Raw genomic sequence first — 18,111 nt, 5'->3', positions numbered from 1 at the left:
GTCCGCAGTGATCCGCTCAAGGTCATTCTTGGCAGTATCATTGGTGCCCACGTGGAGAAGCAGGAAGGGGTAGCGATCCGAGGGCTTGATGAGTCTCGGCAGTCTCTCCGTCACATCACGAATCTTAGCCCCTGGCAAGCAGCAGACTTCTCGGTTTTCCCGGTCAGGGCGGCAGATAGATGACTCAGTCCCCCGGAGGAGAGAGTCCCCGACCACCACCACCCGCCTTCTCCTCTTGGGAGTGGTGGTCGTGGAACCCCCAACCTCAGGACATCGCATCTCATGCCTCCCAACCAGCGGAGTCTCCTTCCGCTTTCTCCCCCCAGGCATATCATCTGGTCCACTCTCCGCATTGGTACCTGTGGAGAGAACATGAAAGCGGTTAGTTACCTGTGTCTGTGTTACTGGAATTTAACAATATAGGTCATCGTGAATATCATCTTTAACATTGTGTCTCCTGTAGCTCTTTGCAGCACATGGTATTAAAACATTGTGTGATTTAATTATTAACCAATCATGATGCTTTTACTATGTTATTAATCAATTGTAGTTAATAAAATAATACTTGGTGTAGTGAGGTGGAGTGGCCTCCCTCCCCACATGACAGCGAGGGACTACTACTCTCCCCGTGGTGGACAGAGCCACACCCTCCTTGCTGGAAGTACCGGGGTGGGACAGGAAGCATAAAGGGAGAGCTCTGCAGCTCAGTTGAGCGGAAGCCCGGGAAGGAGATGGATGCCTCCACTTTGCTGAGGCACTTTGAATCTGAATCTGTGCTCTGCCACACCCTGTCCTCAGTGGAGACTGACCCTGAAGAGGAGTTGTTGGGACTGCCAGGAGCTGTGTACCCAGAGGACCTGTGGATTACAGAGGTACCAAACCCCCGGGAGGTAGGCAGTAGCTCGGGGGCAGCTGACAACTGTCCGGCTAAATTGCTGACTGACTCTAGGGCAGCGTGTTGCAGCTGACCCAGTGGCAGACCACTCCACTGCTGTTAGGGTCCTGGGCTGGGAAGCAGTGGAGTTGGGCAGGCCCACATCCCCTTACCCCCTGCCACCCCACCCCTAGGGTGCCAGACTCCCCAGCCTAGGCCAGAAGTGGAAATACAGGTACAGTTGCCCTGAACCATAACTTTTCATTGTTTTACTGTATCAACTTTTCATTGTTTTACTCATACAAGAAGAGGCAGCTCAGCAAGGGCACCCACTCTTAGGGTCCCAGCTTTTGCCTCTCTTGGGTGGAGGAGAGACATGTCCCTCTCCCTTCTGTCCCAGGTATTTCCAGGCTGCACAGTTCCCCACCCTCACTGTCTTCCCCAGTGCAGACAGGGTGCCCATGCACATCTGCTGGCTTTCTCTTCAGGGATGGTTAACAAGTGTAATTGCTACAGTTATCAGTACCACACAGTTCTTTCTCTGCAAGCCTATTTTATTCTTCAGGTAGGAAGCATTAGATAGAAACCATATTAAAAATGATAAAAGAACCTACGCACATGCTAATATCAGGGGTAGCCGTGTTAGTCTGTACCCACAAAAACAATGAGGCGTCCGGTGGCACCTTAAAGACTAACAGATTTATTTGGGCATAAGCTTTCATGGGTAAAAAACCCACTTCTTCAGATACATGCTAATAAGCTCACCAGAATTAACCCCAACCCTAACATAGATTCTGGCAGGATAAATCCTTCACCCGACTCTAGGGGTTTCTTTGTAGTTACCAGTTTGTCGGTACAGTTTCCCTGAACCATACCATGTATCAATTTTTCATTGTTTTACTTATACAAGAAGAGGTAGTGGTACAACAAACAGAGGTAGAGTTATCATCTGCTTTTCATTCCCCGTAGGATTAGGCAAGGAGTGGGGGGCATGCAGAGCAGTTTGTTGATGTCCCTCATATCCTTCTGGGAGATCTCAATGAAACTTTCATGGAGATACTCTGTAGTCCTCTCCTGAAGGATTCTAGGGATGGCAGCCTTATTTCTTCCTTCACAAGAGGATGCATTCCCACACCACTCTTTACAGAGTTCGGCTGCCATCATTGCAGTAAACAGGCTAGAGGCATATGGGTCCAACTGGCTTTTGGATGCCAGCAGCAGCTGTGTTCTTTGTGCCTTTGTCACCCTCAGGAGTGAGATATCAGCTAAAATCATGGCCGCCTGTGGAAATTACAGCCAATTTTCAGTGCCATTGCCCTGTGATTGTACCCATGGATATATGGATCAAATTGTTTCATGCAACTTAAAATGTTAATTTCATTCTCCTTCCCCCCAGTCCCAGTCCCTCATGGGCAATACTCATCAAGGCTGGGGCTGGAAAGCAGTGCGGTGCAGAGGCACTCCACAGCAAAAGTGTCAATAAGACATGCCTTATTAAAAAAATGTTAATGGGAACAAAGGAAGAGTTTTGAAATTTATCTTTCACTTTCCATTGTGATGGTAAAGACAATATATTTGTCTGTTTTATCTATAGCTGCCTCCGTTATGGCCTTGAGGGGGAATCTTCCACACCCACAGAATGCCTGACCCTGATGCAGAGGAGAAAGAAGAGGATTAGGGAGAACATGTTCAGCAAGATGCTGCAAGCCAGCTCTGCATCCAACTGTGAACAAAGGGCCTGGCGGGCCAACATGGCAGACAGAATGGAGAGAGATAGCGAGGACAAAAGAAAATGGAGAAAGAGCCAAGAATCACATCAGGAAAAAAAAGAGAGGGAGATGCACCAGGACACAATGGGGATTCTCAGGAAGCAAACACAAATGCTGCAGACTCTAGGTTGACCTACAGGTCCAACAATCATGGACTCACCACCCTTTGTAGTTCCTGGAGAATTCCATGATGGCAGCTCCCTACACCCCTCCAACAATCCAGCTGGCACCATGGGTCACATCCTTACCACTGTATCCTGGGGGACAGTAAGGACAACCACAGCTTCACAGAGGGAGGGGAGGGATAGCTCAGTGGTTTGAGCATTGGCCTGCTAACCCCAGGGTTGTGAGTTCAATCCTTGAGGGGGCCATTGAGGGATCTGGGGCAAAAATTGGGGATTGGTCCTGCTTTGAGCAGGGGGCTGGACTAGATGACCTCCTGAGGTCCCTTCCAACCCTGATAGTCTATGAATCATACACTAACCATGCCTCTCATAGGTCAGTGTGTGTGTGTAGCCAAACTGGATTGTATTTCTACACTGAAATGGACAGAGCTGTTTGCTGCCTTTCTATATTTAAAGTTCCATTTGGTTAATTTATATTTGAAGTTTGCATTGTATTGTCCTCTTACTTATACATTTTTACACTGCTTTTGTCAGTTGATAAAATTTCATTTTAAAAAAAATATATCTTCAATAGCTCACTGCACATACTGCAGAATGTTTAGTAGGACTCAAAGCACCCAGTACTTTAAGCATGCAGCACGACAGTACTTGTACATTCAAGAAACCACCCAATCGTGTGTAATGTACAGCAAATACTGCATAATTCTTTGTGTGAGTGAAAGTGTGTCAGTTCTAATTGCACAGCAAAACAGGATAATTCCTAGGTTCACTATAAGACAGAGGGTTATATGCATAAACATACACCAAGCACTACAACGTTACATTCCTAACAAACCGTTAGGGCCAGAGCACAGTCGGGCACAGCACATTACTCTAGCTGATTGTTAAAAATGTTCTTTCAAAGTCTCCCTTAACCACATAGCTCCACGTTGGGCTCTGGTAATGGCCCTTGTGTCCAGCTGTATAAACTCAGCAGACAGCCACTTCACCTCCGTTCTCCACCGCAGCAGCAACTTTTCCCACTTTGCCTCACATATAATATGCGGCACAAAACAGGCATCTAACACCATTGGGATATTTTTCATACCTAAATCCAATCTAGTGAGTAAACAACACCAGCGACCCTTCAATCTACCAAAAGTACATTCAACTGTCTTTCTGCAGCTAATGAGCGGATAGTTGAATCTGACCTTGGTGCTGATGAGGTGGCCGGTGTATGGCTTCATACACCAGGGGAGCAAGTAGCAGGCTGGGTCCCCCGGGATTGTTACTGGCATTTCAATATCACCAACCATAATTTGCTGGTCATGAAAGAAGCAGCTTGCAGCTTTCTGAACAGTTCTGTGTTGTTAAAGATGCAAGTGTCATGCACCTTCACCGGCATCCGTGTTGGCTGGTCAGAGAAGCATCGCCAGTGATCCACCAAAGCTTACATAACCATAGAAACTATTAACCATAGAATAACCATAACCATACACCATTACATAACCATAGAAACCATACACTATTTATGTAGACTATGGCAACATGGGCTGGTGCCAAAATAGGGATATGCATGCCATCTATTGTCCCATCAGAGTTCATAGCGAGAGTCACAATCCTGCATAGCAGGCCACAATTAATGGCCCTGCACACTTGCATGACAATGGCCTTCATTGTGCATTTTCCTACTCCAAAATGATTTCCCACTGACTGGCAGCAATGCAGCATTGAAGTTTCCAAAGTGCAATCACCACTCACTTCCCCACTGTCAGGGAAGCTCTTATTCTGGTGTCCATGCGCTGAAGGGCTGGAGCGATCTCTGCATACAGACTCAGAAATGTGGCCTTTTGCATCTGAAAGTTCTGCAACCACTGCTGATCATCCCAAACTTGCATTACAATGCGATCCCACCAGTCAGTGCTCATTTCTCAAGCCCAGAAGTGGTCCTCCACCATCTGCAGCTGCTCTGTGAACACTACTAAGAACCTTGAATTGTTTTTCGCTATGTCTTTCAGTAAATTGTCCTCAAAGAAATCATCATTTCCCCCCACTGTTACGGTCCTTCCTGCAGCTCTGATAATACTGGAAAATTTTGAACACTGCAAATACAGGATGCGTGACACTAGTACATAACAGTGTGGGCTCCATGCTTTTGTCAAAGTTGGCAGACACTGAATAGTGCCATATGGATTTGTGGGATTTTTTTAAAGCAAAAATTATGGGATATAGATGGCATTAGGGAGGGAGAAAGTTGCATGCTAGGAACTTGACCCCTACCTCCCAGAGATCCCTACGTGAATTATCTGTCCCCCAAACTATTTTGTAAAAGCTTCCCAGAAGGCATTGCACCAGATGGTAGCACATGGCACACTGGGATACCTACCCATGGTGCACTGCACTTTGCATCAAGACTCAAGCACTCTTGGTATGTGCAGCACCAATGCAAAACAGCCAAGTATGCATGCACATGAACACTAACTTCTGCAGCTGAATGCCAATGTAACTTGCATCGACCAACATTTGTAGCGTAGACATGGCCTCCCATCCAAGAACTGATCCAGCCATAATGGCCGATAACATCTCTTGGTATTCATGCAGGGAGGAAAGGAATGAGCTTCCCAAGAAGCTGCATTTAATAAAAACTACACAACCACTTTAGGAAAAGGAACCTGCTGGGACCTCAGAGTTCAGAACACCTCAGGAATGGAGGATGATTGTAACTTTGAAATGTTTGTATCTCTGAACAAAACGTTATGGTTCTTTCAAAAGTTTACAACTGAACATTAACTTAATACAGCTTTGAAACTTTACAATCCAGAAGAAAAATGCTGCTTTTAACCATTTTAATTTAAATGAAACGAGTACAGAAACAGTTTCCTTACCTTGTCATATCTTTTTTTTTTTTTTTTTTTTAAAACTTTCCCTTTTTTTTTGTAGTTTACATTTAACACAGTACTGTACTGTATTTGCTTCCCCCTCCCTTGACTCTGCTGCTGCCTGATTACATCCAGTCCCAGATGAGGTGTGTGGTTGACTGGTCAATTCATAACTCTGGTGTTCATAACTCTGAGGTTCTACTGTATCCCGATTTTGGTTAAGAACAATTGTAATTTGGTCCGCATTTAATGCAACTCCCTGTTCAATCATTTACTCGTTCAAAAGACAGACTGAGACAATATACACAACACAATGATCCAGGCAGGGGAATGGGATTTTACAGTTGTGCTTGAGGAAACTGAGATATCAAAGCAAGTTCCCCTAGGCCCATTCCTGGTCTCTGTTCAGAAGCAAGTTACAGATGCCATGGCCATGTTCAATCAGGGTAGGGAGTGCCCTTGCCCCAGCTAACCTTTACTCTCTCAGGAAAACAGCTGCTAACACCCACAGCTGCACGTGATCTACAGCTGAGTGCAGGAGGGCTGACGCATTTACCTGCAACAGTCACAGCACAGGAAGTATATAGCTCATTGCTTTGTTAAGTGCCTAGAGTATGAAAGACACTAGTTATAAAACCATATTCTATTCAAACAGTAATAATGGTCTTGGCTTACAGGATTTCTTGTAAGTTAATGGCCCACAGCAATCTATTGGCAGGGAATTCGTTTCCCTGGAAATGCCACATACTTGCATCTTTTTTCTGAAGGAGAAGGAAGGCTGGTCATGTAATTAAAGACCCAGATCCCAGCTCTACTGCCAAGAATTTCCTAAGCGACTTTGGGAAAGTCACCACCTCTGTGACTTAGCTTCCCTATCTGTAAAATACAGATCATATCTTTCTGCTTCACTGGGATATTGTTGCTGTAAGCCAAGGGGTTCACCAGCTGCAGAAACAAGGGAAACACTGGTGTTTCTCTCCCCATCCTCTTCTCCTGCTGAGCTGCTCCTTAGCTTCCTTACCGACCCTCAATAATCCCTGCAGCTCTCCCAACAAAAGCCTCTTCCCCCATGTTCTTAGGGCATATAACCAGTCCATAGGAATAGGGCTTCTGGGATAGGAGTTTGGAAGCACCCACGCCCTCCTAAAGCTCACAGGGATTGTGGGACCCTGGCAAGCCTCATTAGCTTTGCCAACCAGGTGATACAATTGTCTGAAAACAACTTTATTCCTGTGGAACCCCTATGGTCAGCAGAAAATGGGCTCCTCTCCTACAGAATGTCAGAGATGTGCATTAGTCTGGCTCTCACCCTGCCAACCTCAGGAAGCCAGGACGAATGGAGGGGAAGTCCCCAACCCGAAAACTTCCATCATTCACCAGTACCATGTCATGCCTGTTTTTAAAACTAAGGAAATTTCTACACCAACAAACTTTGTTAAAATGAAGTTAAGGCTGCAGGCACATATCAATGGTTGGAGTGCTTATTACTTTCCTTGAATGTAGGAGTTAAAACACTCTCAAGCATTAGATAACTAAGAAATGCAGAGATAAAGATATATTACTCTAACAAGATACCCAGCTCGCCTTAGCACTGCATATGTATCAATGCCCTTAAATAAATAAGAGCCTGCTATTGTTCCTCAACCATCCATAACACCAATAGAATATAGAATCATAGATTATCAGGGTTGGAAGAGACCTCAGGAGGTCATCTAGTCCAATCCCCTGCTCAAAGCAGGACTAGCACCAACTAAATCATCCCAGCCAAGGCTTTGTCAAGCCAGGCCCTAAAAACCTCTAAGGATGTAGACTCCACCACCTCCCTAGGTAACCCATTCCAGTGCTTCACCACCCTCCTAGTGAAATAGTGTTTCCTAATATCCAACCTAGACCTCCCCCACTGCAACTTGAGACCATTGCTCCTTGTTCTGTCATCTGCCACCACTGAGAACAGCCGAGCTCCATCCTCTTTGGAACCCCCCTTCAGGTAGTTGAAGGCTGCTATCAAATCCCCCCTCACTCTTCTCTTCTGCAGACTAAATATCCCCAGTTCCCTCAGCCTCTCCTCATAAGTCATGTGCCCAGCCCCCTAATCATTTTCATTGCCCTCCGCTAGACTCTCTCCAATTTGTCCACATCCTTTCTGTGGTGGGGAGACCAAAATTGTACACAATACTCCAGGTGTAGCCTCACCGGTGGAGGACCTGACAAATTTTGTGAGAACAGTGCCAGACACATTCACAATAAAATGATTAAAAGTAATAGTATGCCTTGCTCAGGAAAACAATACAATAGAAATACTGAAATCATCAAGATGCTTTGATACAGACATGGTATTCCTATTCTGATAGGATAGTCAAGAAGGATATACACGGAGGATAACAACAGAATTACATCCCTCTTTCTCCTTTATCTTTCCTTTCTTTCTATTCTCCTGAGATACTTCCCTGACCAGGAAACATTCTGTTTCCTCCCCGCCCCCAAAGAAGTTAATATGAATGGTATAGCATGTTAAGGTTGTCTTTAAATAATTGAGAGAGGGGGTGCTATAACTATAGATGGTCAATATACAATATGTTGCTTAGTATTGGTAATTCTGTAATAAGATATGTACTTAGGTGTGTCAAGACTATGTAAATGACCAAATGATCCTTAGGAAGCCCCAGGAGGATAATCAGTTGGAAAGGGTTACACAAAAGGAAATGAAGACTTAATCTCTCATTGGTTATTGGTAGCTTCTCACTGCAAAACGAAAAATAGCCCAAACATGGAGGATGGTTAAAAATATATAGAAAGTTGTGGTTATGGAAGAATTCACACAGCAATTACATACTCAGCAAAACTGACAGAGGACAGATAGATACTAAGATATTTGGTTATTTTTTATTCAGTACTCAGACAAAGTACATTCACCTGCAAAAAGCCCAGCACGCCTGTCCAATTATTTTTAATATTAACATTTGATAGACATACCTTGTCTGTTAAATGTGTATATAAATATTTCACTCAATTTAATAAAATCACTCGAAACATAGATGTTGTAATGATGCTCACTCTGTAACATGGTAGCACCCTGTTAAATAGAAAGATCCAGTGACTATATTCCTCTATCATATCTCTTTAAACAAAAGATAATTGTTGTAATGGATTGTTTTGTTTCTGATAATTGCATGGCAAGGATTTGTAAACTTGTTAAAAACTTCCCAAATAAATAGTTTAAAAAAATTAAATAAATGAAATCTCTTTCCCCTCCAAAAAAAAAAAATCTATAACACTCTTCGTTTTCAATCATATAGCAGCTGGGTAGTTTTGTGGCTTTCTTTATCATTAGAGACATACAGGGTTTTTACAAAACCCCATTGCCTTCAGCATGCTATCATTCTCCACTCTTCTTTAAGGGGCCTGAGCCTGCAGAAGCGGGCAGGAGTGGGTCATAAAAGAAGGCAGACACTCTGGAAAGGCTTTATTCGACCACAGGATGAACACAGATAGCCTCCATGACATCATAATGTAGGCATCATGTCTATGGTTACAGGGAGCTGGCATCAAGCCTGTTTCCCAGCTGGCTTAGGATGTGTTTCTGAGGACACCATCCAGATGTTACTCACCTACCCTATGTAGGGTGCTTGGAAAAAAGACTATCTTGCCAATAGGGAGGGAATCCTAAAGAAGGGATTTCCAGAGAAGCTCTCTGAGAATCAGCTTGTACCTGTTGCCTCCAGGTAAGTGACACACCTGAAAGCCTCAGCATTAAATCAAAAGACTTAGCTCTGCTTATCTTCTCCATCCCATCCCATTGTATTGTTACACCATATTCCATATTTGTTGTAACATGATAATTTTGCCTACAGTAACAAAGGCATCAGAGTTCTCCCTGATCAAATTGTCCCACATTCTGCTAGATAACTCAGCGCAAAGGGATGAAATTCTCCATCTGCTTTCTCCTGCCTGCCAAGGTATGTCTATGCTACATTGCGAACCTGGGTCTGCAAGACCCAGGCTTGTGGACTCAGTGTTTCCAGTCCACATTTGAGCATTCCCACTGCTTTGTAAATCTGGACTTCCATTTGCTGGACCCAGGTCTCACAGCTGTGCTAACGCCTCTGTACTACACTGCGCAGATGTTCTGACTCAGGTCCGAGGCTTGATCTGCGTCCACATTGCAAAATGAGAGGAATTGGATCCAAGTCAAAACAGGACTCAGGCTCTGACCCATCCCTGTAGTGGTGTCCTAGCACCTGGGTACTGAGTGCTTGCTGACCTGAATCAGACTGATTTGCGTGTGGATGGAAGGAAGGTTTGGGCTCAAACCCGAGTCAGAGCCCAGGCTTAGTGTGCAGTGTAGACAGACCCCCAGAGGAATGCCTGTCTTCTTCTCAGCTCCCTCTGTTTATCCAGCAGGAGCCAGGCCTTTTTGACTACCTAATCTTTGCACTCTGAGCTCTCCTATAAAGCTCATGCCACCTAGAAGAGCTTACCTGTATTTCTCCACCTGACTCACTCCAGTTTCAAATCTCATCTTGGGAATCTTAGGCCAGAGTCTCCTGTTCATTATTATGGCAAAACTGCCTTAAAACTGGTACATCCAGTTACCAAAAAGGATCACAGGAGTGCAGAGAAATCCTCTGGTGCCATCCAGATGCTGTAGAGTTTCATGCTGACCATGTTGCAAAATCCTTTACAGAGATGAATAATATGAGACAGCTGTTGCTCCAATACCACCCCTCTCCTAACCCACCAAGCTGGCGGCACGTCTGGGGAAACACGGGCATTTCTACACCCCTGCAAGCCTCAGCAGCAAGAACAGTTCCTCGGGACCATTGTCAGACAATTCAGTTTACAGCAAGAAGATCAGGGGCCATAAAATGGCCTAAAGACACCTGTTCACTCCCCCTGCACTCTGGGTGTTCTGCTCCATACAGTTCAGCCAGACTGGAGGACCTGGGCTAAGATCTTTTCTCCCTTCCTAGACACACACACACCCACCAGTACCTATCCCCCTTTGTTATTAGCAAGGCTCTGTGTAAATCACAAATTTTTGTTTAGAAAATTAATGATAGTATAAAGGGGCAAAGTATTGAATGCCACAGTGCATGCATAAGTAATATTAATACTAAAGTCAGCAGTAAACACAAACTTATACAGTCCCCTAAACGTCACTAGCAAGGGCTACCATGTGATTATGTCTAGCTGCATAGGGCAGTGAAAGGCTCTGGCAAGGGGGAAGCAGTAGGACATTACCCAGCTTTAAATAGCACTATAGACATTGGAGACACTGCTTGGGCATCTGGATAGCCTATATAGGCTACATACTCTTGGGGGAGGGGGGGAAATCAGGCATGTAGGGCACTCCACTAGCTTAAGCCACACCTCACAGTCTACACTGCTATTTATACCCATGGTAGCTGGGCATGCAGTGTCTGTACTCTACACGCCACTGTAAGTGTAGACATACCTTAAGTTAAGCAGTGATCCCTGCTGTACTGGATTGTAAACTTTTAACATGTACGATGCACTGTTAGCGATAAATGCAGCACTATCATCAAAATCCACCCCAAAGGTATTCTAGCATTTTACAATAGCTTGTGCAATGGTGTTGTAATTAACAAATCATATTAGCCAGCACAACTTTCAGTTCTGAATCAGATGAATCTTCATCATTTAGGCCTTGCAAAACAAAATAAAATGTGACACATATGGATTGTGAGCATCAGTCGATTTGACAGTGATCATGGACAAGCAATCAGACTGCTTTACCAATGCTATAATCTCATCCTTGTGACAATTGGTAACATTATATATTCATGTCTTAGTGAGGCTGATGAAGGAATCGATCAACCATTTGCTACATTAGGACTGAAGAATTCCCATAGCTTTTGGTTTTCCATATTTGTGCAAACAAACCTCTGTGTAAGGTTAAAATTACGCACTTTACAGTTTTCCACAGAATTTTGAAATGAGGAATTTTTGTTCCTTCACAAGTAAAGCAGTTGCCACAATTTGAATTTCCATCTTTCTTTTGGTGAAAATCCAAATCCAGCTGCCTATCAACAGATCCTTTTCGGTAGTGATCAACGGTAGCATTGCAGAAAGTACACAGTAGGTTGCCTCCATCGCTGTGTAAAACTCTTGGTGGATATCGGTGGATAGTACTTGATGAGATCTGCGGCAGACACCTTTTTAGCTTTTTTTTTTTTTTTTTTTAAGAGACATCCAGTTTCCTGTTTCAGTGTTTCCCACCTAGATTGCATATAGATCAATTCACTTACACAGCACTCTATGTTGCACATGCAGAAGAACAGGACACACAGCTGCGTAACAGCTGGGCTGCAGTTTGCTATGCTGATTTTTTGGATAAATTACTTTATATTATACACTTGAGAATATTGAAAAAAAATATGGTATTGAAGTATTTTCATGATTTCCAGGCATTCCATGAAATTATGATTTACACAGGGCATTAGCTATTAGTCCAGAGCTGAGACAGCTGATGAGAACTCCAGAGAAGGCTGAATGTGTATGTCCATGTCCAAGCTCAGGGCCATCTCTAGTTAGCAAGCTGATGACTGAATGCTTCCATTTACTCTCCATATGATGGCCCTGATTCTCCACTACTTTGCACTTTCAGACATTTACATGAGTTCCCAGTAAGTGTAAAATGGAGCCTTCAGATGACTGTAGAGGCCTTGAGAGAGTCCCATGTGTGAGTTAGAAAGTTTGATTCTTCGCATAGGCGTTTGCATGTGCATGTTTGCTTGTGTGCATGCTTGTCTGTTTGGATTGTGGTATGTATGGGGCCCAGATAATCTTCATCCAAGAATATTAAAGGAATTGGCATCTGAAATTGCAAGCCCATTAGCAAGAATTTTTAATGAATCTGTAAACTCAGGAGTTGTACCGTATGATTGGAGAATTGCTAATATAGTTCCTATTTTTAAGAAAGGAAAAAAAAGTGATCCAGGTAACTACAGGCCTGTTAGTTTGACATCTGTAGTATGCAAGGTCTTGGAAAAAATTTTGAAGGAAAAAGTAGTTAAGGACATTGAAGTCAATGGTAAATGGGACAAAATACAACATGGTTTTACAAAAGGTAGATTGTGCCAAACCAACCTGATCGCCTTTTTTTGAGAAAGTAACAGATTTTTTTAGACAAAGGAAACGCAGTGGATCTAATTTACCTAGATTTCAGTAAGGCGTTTGATATCGTGCCACATGGGGAATTATTAGTTAAATTGGAAAAGATGGTGGATCAATATGAAAATTGAAAGGTGGATAAGGAATTGGTTAAAGGGGAGACTACAACAGGTCCTACTGAAAGGAGAACTGTCAGCCTGGAGGGAGGTTACTAGTGGAGTTCCTCAGGGATCAGTTTTGGGACCAATCTTATTTAATCTTTTTATTACTGACCTCGGCACAAAAAGTGGGAGTGTGCTAATAAAGTTTGCAGATGATACAAAGCTGGGAGGTATTGCCAATTTAGAGAAGGACTGGGATATCATACAGGAGGATCTGGATGACCTTGTAAATTGGAGTAATAGTAATAGGATGAAATTTAATAATGAGAAGTGTAAGGTTATGCATTTAGGGATTAATAACAAGAATTTTAGTTATAAGCTGGGGACGCATCAATTAGAAGTAACGGAGGAGGGGAAGGACCTTGGGGTATTGGTTGATATGGGCTGTGAAAAAAGCTAATGCGGTTTTGGGATGCATCAGGAGAGGTATTTCCAGTAGGGATAAGGAGGTTTTAATACCGTTATACAAGGCACTGGTGAGACCTCACCTGGAATACTGTGTGCAGTTCTGGTCTCCCATGTTTAAAAAGGATGAAGTCAAACTGGAACTGGTACAGAGAAGGGCTACTAGGATGATCCAAGGAATGGAAAACTTGTCTTGTGAAAGGAGACTCAAGGAGATTGGCTTGTTTAGTCTAACTAAAAGAAGGTTGAGGGGAGATATGATTACTCTCTATAAATATATCAGAGGGATAAATACAGGAGAGGGAGAGGAATTATTTAAGCTAAGTACCAGTGTGGACACAAGAACAAATGGATATAAACTGGCCACCAGGAAGTTTAGACCTGAAATTAGATGAAGGTTTCTAACCATCAGAGGAGTGAAGTTTTAGAATAGCCTTCCAAGGGAAACAGTGAGGGCAAAAGATCTATCTGGCTTTAAGATTAAACTCGATAAATTTATGGAGAAGATGGTATGATGGGATATGTGCTTTTGGTAATTAATCTTTAAATATTCATGGTAAATAGGCCTAATTCCCTGTGATGGGATATTAGATGGGTGGGATCTGAGTTACCCAGGAAAGAATTTTCTGTAGTATCTGGCTGGTGAATCTTGCCCATATGCTCAGGGTTTAGCTGATTGCCATATTTGGGGTTGGAAAGGAATTTTCCTCCAGGGCAGGTTGGAAGAGGCTATGGAGGTTTTTTGTCTTCCTCTGTAGCACGGGTCATGGGTCACTTGAGGGAGGATTCTCTGCTCCTTGAAGTCTTTAAACCACGATTTGAGGACTTCAATAGCTCAGACATAGGTGAGGTTTTTCGCAAGAGTGGGTGGGTGAGATTCTGTGGCCTGCGTTGTGCAGGAGGTCAGACTAGATGATCAGAATGGTCCCTTCTGACCTTAGTATCTATGAATCTATGTAGCTAGAGACAGAACCTGCCACAACGTGAGCTAGAAAAGCCCTTGAACCTCCTGCCTTTGGTTCATTCTGTCATCATGGCTTCTGGGTTTCTGGTACCAATCTTGAAGCTGCAGGATTTTGTTTGCAGACACCGAAGTGTGATGAACTCCACTATCAGCCAGTCAGAAAGCGAGGTCTCTTCCATGGCCTGGATCCCCCGCAGGGAAGACCTTCAAAGATACCTGGATGAAGGGGAATATCCTCCCTTTCGGTCTCTTGCAATGTTTGAGAGCAACTTCATCCAGGTAAATGGGGACTCGACATTGAAGTGGGAGGGTTGGATCGCAGACCTGGGAGCCCTGAGTAGTTGGTTCCAGCACCTGGCTTTACACTGACTTTGAGACCTTGGGCATATCACATCACCAATCTGCAAAATGGGGATGGGGCAGAAAGGGGATAGTAACATCATGCCTGTTCAAAAGGCATAGAGATTTAACAGCTGTTGGAACCAGAGATCAGTAGAAGCATCTCCCTGGCAGTTTTAGGCATCTCTCTCTCAGCTGTAATCCACACTGGGTGGTGCTGTCCCTGTGTAGTGATGGGGGCCGGGTCACACGTAGGGGTTGATGAGCCAGCTACAGTGTTAACTAGCTGAGGTGCGTCTTTTGGCTCAGGCAGTAGAGCTCATATGTTAAGACTCAGAATTCCCAGGTTTGATCCCTACTGCACACTACCCACACAGGTGTGCAGTGTTACAGAAGGAGGGAGTGGTCAGGTGGAATAGTGCAAGGAGGTTCATTCCCATGCACACATGCCCCCTCCTGGATCATAATAGAAACTCGGGTCTTATCAGTCTACTGCTAAAGCAGAATATGTCCCCTTCTAGTCCACGGGAGAGGCCTCAGACACTCCCCTTCTGCTCTCATGGGTTGGAAGGAAAAACCCTAAAGGTTAACATAAATGCTGAAGAGTTTGTCTACTGCCCTCAATCCCAGAGCTGAAAGAGATCCCTGGGTGTAACCCCCTTTCTCAACATGCTTGTGCCATATACAGGGGCGCCAATCACAGCTCCACCACACCAGGCACTGTACAGACATGCCAGAGAATGACAGTTCCTGTCACAAAGAGCTCACAGTCTAGGTTATGATAAAAAGCAGCAAGTGGACAAAGCAAATAAATCAGATGGAGATTTGAGAGGGAAGTAGCAGTGAAGTGAGCAAGTTATTCTACAGTATCCACTCCCCTTGTATTGTAATGTAGCTATTGCCATGATATCTCAGCCTTTTTGCACAGATTACTAGGAAGGGCAAGAACGTGGACGTCCATAATCATCCGACCAAGGCCACCATTGGCATCATCTCCACCAACAACAAACTGCCACTGCCCAACATAATGCTTATTGCTCGCCCAGTGCCCAGGCAGAACAGCCAGGTCTCCTCAGGGTGCCGCACCGAGCAGCTGGTGCTCACCAGGTGAGTTCACAAAGGTCCTGCCCTTATGCAGGCTGGCTTTGGGAGGTGCGGGTGATGATCTCTACTCACTCATGTAGCCTCTTGGGGTGTATCTACACTGCAGCTGGGAGCTTTGATTCCCAGAGTGAGGAGACAGTCACACTAGCTCAGCTCAAGCTAGCACCCTAAAAGTAAGAGGGTGGACGTTGCAGCACAATCAGCAGCTGGAGCCAGCCTCCCAAGTCCAAGCCTGCCTGAGGCCCTGGGTCTGAGCTCAGGTGGCTAGCCTGTGCTACAACATCCACATGGCTCCGGCTCGTTGTGACGGGTTGGGTCACAGAAACTCCCTCAGGACTGTCACTTGATGTTCTGGGATACCACTGAGAACAAAACCCCCTGCCAGAAAACGCTTTTCTCCACTCCTGTCTTCAGGTGGCTCAAGAGATGGCCCCTCCACCCCAAAGACATGCCTGAAGGAAACTGGAACAAAGGACAGTAACTACGGGGGTGTACATGATTGCTGGACCCAGGCCATAAACTACAATGTTGGTCTCAAAAGGATTGGGCCCAGATTAGGAAGGAGTCCAGTCTGTGAAAGAAGCTTATTGGAACATCTCTAAGGGTGAGACATTTAGTGACAATCCTGAAGGAGTTTCTGTGACCCAACCCGTCACACTCACATGCTAGTTTAAGCTGAGCTAGCTCAGTTTTGTCTACCCGCACTGGGAATCCCACCTCCCAGCTGCAGTACAGACATACTCCTAAAGGAAAGGGAGAGAACACAGTTATACCCTGGGCTAAAGTCTGTAGATTAGTATCACCACAGGGCTTTCGCCCAGGTGAGTATGTCTACGCTGCAGCTAGAGAGGTGTCCACCCAAGCCAGAAATTACACATGTGCTAACTTTGATTGAGCTTGCATACCAAAAATAGCAATGTAGCTGTAAGGGTGCAGGTAACGGGATGAGCTAGCCACTCAAGTATAATTCTGTCCAAAACCTTAAGTGCTTAGGTGGCTAGCCTGTGCCACTGCAGCTACACTTATTTTCATTGTGCTACCTCGATCAAAGCTAGCATACGTATGTCTGCCCAAGCTGGAAATTACACCTCCAGCAGCAGTGTAGAGGTACCCTGTAAGGCCAACCCTGGAGCAGAGTGCTAGTGGGAGTAACTCAGCTGAACTCTTTTCCCCAGCTCTAGGGATTGTCCAGATGGAAAGTCAAGATTACTTTGTTTCTGCTCAGACACAGCAGGGATCTAACCCAGGTGTTCTGACCAGCATCATCATCTGTTTATAAAATTGATGTGCACAGAACAGCTGCTGCACTGCCTGGGTGGTCCCGGCACCGGACTCCCTGCTGTGCAAAGTGCTTTGGCGTGCTTTAACTCCCTGTCTGTTGCCCAGTGTACTGGGTACCCGGAGACAGAACACATCTCCAAAGTAGGATTGATTCCCTATAGTTATCCCAGCTTCTTTTTTTAGAGTCTCCCAGGGCTATATTGCCTGTCTGAAACTGGAGCATCTCCCTAGGGAATAGAGTTCTAGGATTCTACTCATCTACAAGCAGAAGCTGCAAAAGACTAGGCTATCCCTAGGGAAGATGATACAACCCTCACGCTAAGCTTTCACTAGCTGTTTGGAGCTGCTGCTGTTTAAAGCTCTGGCAAAAAGCTTGTTCCCAAAATTAAGGGCGAAAAGGCCAAGCTTGCTCCCAACAGATACTAGTGGATGCTGGGCTGAGAAATGGCTCCTGGAGTCTCTTCTTAAGCCAACAGCATAGCACTAGCATACTCCCCATGCATTTCCACTCAAGCTCTTCCCTCTGCACTCCGAGTTCCTCCTCACAGTGATGGGTGCAGAGGTTCAGCGAAGAGGCACAATCTGGTCTCACACTGGGGTTTCCTTGTAGGCTCCTGCCCTTGAAGTTTGTGCGCATCTCCGTTCATGATCCCGACAGGCAGCGCATCAAGCTCAAGCTGATCAATGGACGCTCCTACTACCTGCAGCTTTATGCCTCCCCGGGTGAGCAGAAGCTCCTCTTTGATCGCTGGATGTCACTCATCTACCTGCTGCATCACCCCCCGGACTGCTACCTGCACCCCAATTCCTGCATGCGCAGAGACAACCTCAGTGTGCAAATCCTAGCAAGCGAGGAGGAAGAGGAGGTGGTGGTGAGTCCACAGTGGGCACAAGCCTCACCTTCAGCATATGCAAATAAGATAAGCTCAGATACAACCTGCCTGCAGTGTCCATCCCAGCATCCACAGTTGCCTCCCATGATCATCCCCTCCCATATGGCTTCTCCACTGTCTCTTTCACACTAAGTTAACCCTAAAATTTATGGTGCTGTAGCCTCTTCATTATCTCTGGCCCATCATATGCTGCATTGCTACAGC

The sequence above is a fragment of the Dermochelys coriacea genome, chromosome 3, assembly GCF_009764565.3.
Source record: "Dermochelys coriacea isolate rDerCor1 chromosome 3, rDerCor1.pri.v4, whole genome shotgun sequence".
Classification (NCBI taxonomy): Eukaryota; Metazoa; Chordata; order Testudines; family Dermochelyidae; genus Dermochelys; species Dermochelys coriacea.
This window is presented reverse-complemented; position numbering follows the sequence as displayed.